At 38.9% G+C, this 7,500-nt stretch overlaps 1 protein-coding gene across 2 annotated transcripts in view; it reads left to right on the forward strand.

Annotated features, from left to right (window-relative positions):
• LOC125038779 overlaps positions 1-329 on the forward strand; it is a 16,978-nt gene extending 16,649 nt beyond the window's left edge. For both annotated transcript variants that reach the window (XM_047632377.1, XM_047632376.1), the window contains exon 6: positions 1-329. This exon is cut by the window's left edge and continues 307 nt beyond it. The gene's annotated coding sequence lies outside the window, so the exon portion shown is untranslated.
• The last annotated feature ends 7,171 nt before the right edge of the window (positions 330-7,500 follow it).

Genomic DNA, 7,500 nt, shown 5'->3' on the forward strand with positions numbered 1-7,500 from the left:
AATCTACACGCAGATGGACATACGTATATGCATACTGACGTGCACTCAAACACAAATATTGAGAGATAGACACAAACACATATCAAAAGACATGTACTTTCTCACAGTCACTTTTATAAGTAAAGCAGTTTTCTTCCCTAACTGTATCAGTGTTTCATCTAATGTTTCTAAGAGAATTATCATCTGTTTTATCTTTCAGGACTGCCTCATCTTTATCTTATTTATTTTTTCCTTTTTATGTTAATTATATATTGATTAACCCATTTGCCCCATGTGGCAAGAATACATGTCATGCCCACTGTAATGCACTTTTATTTATTGTATTTACACATAGATGGCTCTACAAGTTCTTAATCACCAAATAGCCAGTTATTAGAAACTACCTTTCTCACCTGTTTACCCTTTTCTTTCACTTTAAGAAAGGGTCTTTTGTATCATTTCATTGTCTAAAATATTTTAATGACAAATTAATAATAATAACATCAATAACAATAATAACAGTATCGAAAACAATGGTATTCATTTCCCCGCCAATTCAAGGAATGGGGAAATCAGGATCGGTAACTAGGGCCTACTGATAGACTCCTTGCCGGCTGAGCACATGTGGAGCCATCTGTATGTAACAAAATTCACTAAAAACTACAGGGGCAGAACATAAATCTGGGGCGAATGGGTTAACACATCATTAACTTCATCATTTTTACTGTTGTTAATGGCTTGATTTTCTTATTGTTATCTCTTTAATACAATTATTTAAGCAGCTAGAATCAGCTGCTTTTAACAGGCATGTTCACTTGCTGGTGTTAAGTGTTTGGGGTGTTCATTTTTACTCATATTTAAGTTGTTCAGGCTCATGAGAGTCTTTTAATGTGTGTGTGTAGTTTATAGTGTGCAACCTTGTGCTGGTTCTATTAAAATTATTGTTTTGTGTTACTTTGTTTTCTTTAATTTTGTTTCTTGTATGTTTGTCATTTTCAGCTCCCCACTATCTTTGTGGAACTTTTAGTTTTTCTTCTCTGAATTTTTTGAAAGTCTTCATTTTCATATGTTTTAGTATGATTATTAAATTTTATGTTATGGTGTGATTTTCAAGAACTATTTTGGATTTTATGTGAGGTTTAGAATATTTTTATGATGGTTACAGTAGACTCAGTGGTTGAGGTAGCTCTACCATACCCAGACTACCCCTACCTCACCACTGTATGATAAATATTGATGTGTATGTACATACAGTATATGTGAAAAGTGATAGATGTGACCTTTAAATATCTGAATGTTTTTGTGTAAAGATGTAAAGTGAAATTTTAAATTTGTGTGTGTGTTCTATATAGATTTGATTCTAACTAGTATTTGATGCATAAAGGATAAAGGGAGTTTTTATACATAGGAAAAGGGAATTTGAGAAGTAGGAGGGTTGATTGTGTTTTTGACAAGGTTCTGTGGTTGATTTTCTTTTTGTTCCATCCACCTTTAGATAAAAGGACCATTGACATAACTAGTCATTCAACAGGGATTGTTAGGAATATATATGGACTCTGACCCTCGTGGTCCTGAGTTCAATTCCCCATCACAGCGGTCGTAAATATGCCTGCGCTCTGACTGCTAGTTCGTGCCCGAGAAAACGACATATCGCCTTGAGAAGTCAAACGCAGGTGTCATTGGGGAAGTCACCGCCGTGGCACAGGTGTTAGTGCGCCAAACCGCAGTTGATTAGGAAGGGCATCCAATCAGGGAAGGGTGACACTGCCATATAACCTCTCAATAATGAATTGAGTGTGGCCTATGTCCTGCAGTGGAATGAATGGCTGTAAAAAATGTGTGTATATATATATATATACATACATATATATATATATATATATATATATATATATATATATATATATATGAATATATGAATATATGTATGTATATATGCATATATTCATATGGATATATATAGATAGATAGATAGATATGTATAGATATATATAACGTATTTATAAGTTATTATATGTATTTGTATATACATATATATATACAGATATATATACATACATATGTGTATACATATATATACAGATATATATACATACATATGTATATACATATATATACATATATACGTATATGGTAGAAAAACCCACAATGTAAAACTAGATTTATTGAAAGTGAGACAATCCACTTGGATTCCATCCTCAGGTCTGAAGAGGAAAGGGAGAGGAGGGGTATAAAACAGAGAGAGGAAGGGCAACGCGGTAACACGGGGCAGGTGACAGAAACCAATGGAGGTCAGATCAGGTCGGAGGGTCGGGCAGACTGTGTGCAGGGTGGCCGGCGTACGGGAGAAGGTGGAGGATGTGGGAAGCGAGGAGACAGTCGGCAGGAGAAAAGCCGCTGTTCAGGTTGAAATTAGGCAGCAGCTTTATTAAGGAGGATTCTACCAGTCTGCGGGCTTGGATGTCAACGAAAGGAAAGACAATTCGTGCTGCTGACCAGTCCATCTGATGGACTGGTCAGATGGTAGAAGAGAGCATTGTTGTTATGTCACCTGGAAACAGTGTACTTATGTTGAGACAGGTGCTTAGTGAGACTGGCGCCCGTCTCGCCAAAGTATTGTTTGTCACAGGAGGTACAAGGAACAGCATAGGTGACCACCTTCGAGGAAGATGGTGCTGGTATGGACCAGGTTACGACGGAGAGTGTTCACCTGGCGAAAGATCAGCCTGCAGTTGAGAGTGTGAAGAGGGCGGCGGAGAGAGTAGATCTCCTAAGTGTAGGGCAGGCTGAGGATGGGCAGGTGAGGAGTCTCTTTAGGAGAGGAGTCGGGGTAAAAGGTACGCTGTGCCCTGGATAACGCGGCGTCGAGAACATGACGAGAGTAGCCCAGTTTGGAGAATGAACGACGCAGGAAGTCGATCTCTCCACCCAGGTACTGGGGGTCATAGATGTGGAGGGCGCAGAGGAACAGCGAAGTGGCAACACCTCTCTTTACATGGAGAGGATAGTGTATGTACATACCACCATGCATGGGCTTCCTGTATATGGAGAAGGAGAAGTGGTCAGCAGAGCGATGTGCTATGGTGTCCAAGAAGGGGAGCTTGTTAACCTCCCATTCCACCTTGAAACGGATGGAAGGAGAAAGAGAGTTCAACTGAGTCAGGAAGTCCGAGAACAGGGCAGGGTCATGAGGCCAGAGAGCGAAGACGTCGTCAACATACCTCAGCCATACCGGACCGGATGAAGGGAGACGGAAGGGAGAAGCTCAGACACGAAGAATTCCATAAACAGGTTAGCCAAGACTGGGAGAGCCCATGGCGACGCTAAAGGTCGCCATTCGACTCCACACACAGACGAATCAGCTGGAGGAAGACGTCGGTGGGCAGAGGGAGACGAGGATCTTTTGGGGGGAGCCTCCTCTCAAGGAAAGCGAGGACGTCATCAAGGGGGACCTTGGTGAACAGGTAGTCGACATCCAAGCTCATCATAGTCACCGGCGGGACTCCATGGACATGGAAGATGAAGTCCTGAGAGTGGCGGAGGTGAGCAGGAGAGAAAGTGCCGAGAAGGGGAGTGATGATGGGGCGCAGAGGCACAGCCGGCTTATGGGTTTTATGAAGCTCATAGAAGTGAGGGAGATGAGGGTTGATGACCTTGAACCTCTGGTAGAGGTTTGCCTCCAGGAAATGAGATGCTATCACCTTCAGGCGACGGTGGAAAGTAGCAGCAATACGTTCCCGGGGGTTGCTGGTCAGGTGGAAGTGTCGTCCAACAGGTCACTGGCCTTTTGCAGGTAGGAGGCATGGTCAAGGACCACCACCGAGTTGCCCTTGTCAGAAGGCAAAATGGTGACATCCTTCCTGCACAGGCTTTGAAGGGCCTTGCAGTAATGCCTGGGAATGGAAGGGTTAGGATGGAGGATAGATTTGAGGGCCGGGATGAAAGCACCACGAAGGAGAGAGACATCAGGCAAGGAGTTCCTATGAGAAGAGATGAAATGGTCAAAGGATGAAATAATGTCGATGGAGGTAAGGCAAAGGAGGGCAAAGGAAAGACTGAAGCCAAGGAGTTGTTGCTGGTGGGTGGTCAAGGACAGGGAAGACAGGTTGGTGACAGTGTCGGTGAGGGAGAAGCAGGACCAGGGACTGCGGGCGGTGAGACTGGAGAGTTTCCGGGAGAGAGAGCGGCCATGGTTGGTGGAGAGGGACCGGGAGGAATTGTGAGCAATATCGGCTATGAGCTTGAAAACATGACTGGGTAGCCACTCCTTCAGACAGTCTGAACGTACTTGTGAATGGTTGAAGGCATGTTCGACGACCCTCCTACCAGCGCAGATACATTCAAGGAGGAGAGAGCGAGCAGGAAAGGGAGATCCTTCCTCTGAATGTTTCAGAATATTATAGATAGAGGTAGGAAGCACCTGCTCCTCGAGACAGTCGCAGAGGAAACGAAGTTGATTCTTCTGTCAGGCTGTGGCGATGACAGAATCCTCGTAAGCATAGTATCAACACAGATAGAGTTTTTTCACCATTCATATGGGTATATATACATGTATATATATATATATATATATATATATATATATATATATATATATATATATATATATCATCATAAGGGGGCATATGCATGGCTGCGCTTTGCCGCGCCCAACCTTTGCCTCCACCTCCTGGGGTCCCTCTGAGCAAGCCTCCATGCAGCATTGCTTCCCACTCCCAGCACATCTTGGCAGTTCTGATCGACTTGCTTCAGCCAAGAGTTCCGTTGTGCTTCTTGTTATTTGTTATTTATTATCAGGGATGATACTGCAATTATTATGATCATGGTAATGCCTTCCTGTGATTTAGATTATTGTTACTTTAATCTGTTACTGTCACACACACACACACACACACACACACACACACACACACACACACACACACACACACACACACACACACACACACACACACACACACACACACACACACATTTTTTTTTTTTTTTTTTTGCTCAGGGTGACAATATGCCTAGTTATGCTTGTGGTTTGTTCTCTGGTGTATTTACATATTGCTACAAGGTATGTAGACATTATTTATATGTAGGTGATAGTTTCCATGATTCTATTGGTAAATTTTATTTGGGAAATGTTTCTCCCTTCTCTTTTTTGTATTTTGCAGTAACTTTGCAATATACCTGGAATGAACCAGAAATGAAAATAGACAGAAGTGTTGGCAGATGTACAGTTTTAACTGAATAATTTTCAGTGCAAAGGAGATAAAAAATGGTGTAATGTTTTTACAAGAGGCTATTTTATATGAGTAAACTATATAATGTTAGTGATTAGATCAGAAGATATGTTAAAACTAATCATATATAGATTATTCTGAAGTGACCTCTTTCATATACAGTGCAAATGAATGACATGCAGATTTAGAGATTTTTCATTTATGTTGGCTTTTTCAAATGGATATTTTCTGTAACAGGGGAAAGTTGAAGATTAAAAAACACTGTCTGTATTGGTATGTCTTATGGTTCTCTTGGTTGTGGAAATAACTAGCGGGAAGATAGTAGTGTGTGAACTTTGTGGTTGTAATAATTCAATTTAAAATTCAGCCACATGATTTGTGCATGTATTGTGAAGTTCAGGAACACCTAAATGTAAGTAGAAAAGTCTGGATGTCCTAGTTGTCCCTCTGAGAGAGAGAGAGGGAGAGTGAGAGTGTGAGTGTGAGTGTGAGTGTGAATGTGTGTGTGTGTGTGCGTGCACTTGTGTGCTTGTTTTGTACTTCAGACTGTGATTGAAGTTCATACAGTTAGTATTTCACAGACATTTTTTTGTACTCTGTATGAAGAAGGTTGTGAGGTACTAAACTGTAAAAATTATGTGACAAAGGGAGTTAATGTGTTATATCACAGGAATGTAATATAATATTGGTTTTAAAGGAAACAATCTACATTCCAAAAGAAGGATGGCCGGTAAAGAGATTTAGTCTCTCTCATTCGGAGATGATAATTTCTGAATTTTATATACTGAAGATTCTACTACTAGTTATGATATAGCTATATTCTCATACTGCATTGAGAAAATAAAAGTGGAACTTAATTTTGTACTTAAGATTATAAAATGATGTGTGTATTTAATTTTCTCTTAACTTGAATTTTCTTTTGAACAGGCACCAGACCTCAACCAGTGTGAATTATAAGTGATTTTAAAAGATGTAAAATATCTTGTTTACATTATCTTTTATTGTTTATTTATTGGTGCAAAGTAGGAGATAAGACAGGCTCCAGTAGAATATGTGGTTTGTTAGTTCATTACATTAGGTTCGTTTGAATTGCAAAACTGAATTAATCAACTGAAAATAGGAAAAATATATCTTGAATAAAGAGAATAGAGACAGAAATTATAAAATAGCGTAATATTATTTATCTCATTATAAACATACATGAATCTGGATAAAGGAAATTGCAAAGATCAGCATGATTCACAGTAGCATTTTATTGTATCTTCTGTAGAATCTTGCTTATACTCCATATTAATCAAAAAGATATACATCAGAACCACTTTGCATTGCAACAGTCATTTTGAACAAGTAGTAACTTTAATCTCAAACTATATGAAATATATACTTGTATAATACTCATAAAGACTTAATCACTATTTTAAGAGTTGCTGTAGTAACAGGTAACCATTAGAATATCCTAGCATCAATGAGAGCTCTGAGTGGATGACTCAGAAAGATTATTTTGTTATACCTTAATTTTCCAGATATATGTTTATTGATGTGCTTAATGATGTTTGTATTGTCTTATGATATGACACTAATACCTGTTCTTTTGGTATTTGTGATTTGTGTTGAAGTTAACCCATTCACGACGGGCATGTCAAGTATGTCCATGCCATGCTCATTCTGAGTTTACTTGTTTAATTGTTTCTCCACATAGACGGCTACACGTGTACTAAATGGCCAATGAGCCAATTACGAGTACTGCCTCTCTCGCTCCGTTTACCCTTTTCTTATTTTGCTATTACTTATGTTTATAACATTATAGTAATTATAATGTTTATAATAAAAATAACACTAGTAAAAAATAAATTTTCCCGCCAATTCAAGGAAAGGTGAAATCAGGTAAGGCTAAGCACTAGCAGAGCCATCTATGTGTAGAGACATTTCACAAAAAATATAAAAAAGGAGCACAGCATTTTCCCCGGCGGCAATGGGTTAAACCATGAGATAGAGGGACAGAGGAAATAACGGTTATATATTTGCATTATTAGATCATATCTACTATGGACAAGGAGTGTATGTTTTTTATCAAGAGAAGCTGCATAACAGAGTTCTGTTTTATGATTTATAATGTTCTTTTAGTTTAAATGCAAAGATGTTAGTTATTCATGGCTTTTATTTCTTTGTAGTAAAATTTATTACATTTATCATATATGTTTTGACATTCCATAAATTTAGATACTATAAATGTTATTAAGGGGAGATTTTTAATGTCTAAATGTGTATTATCCATTATGTACAATAGTTG

This window comes from Penaeus chinensis, chromosome 25, assembly GCF_019202785.1.
Source record: "Penaeus chinensis breed Huanghai No. 1 chromosome 25, ASM1920278v2, whole genome shotgun sequence".
Lineage (NCBI taxonomy): Eukaryota > Metazoa > Arthropoda > Malacostraca > Decapoda > Penaeidae > Penaeus > Penaeus chinensis.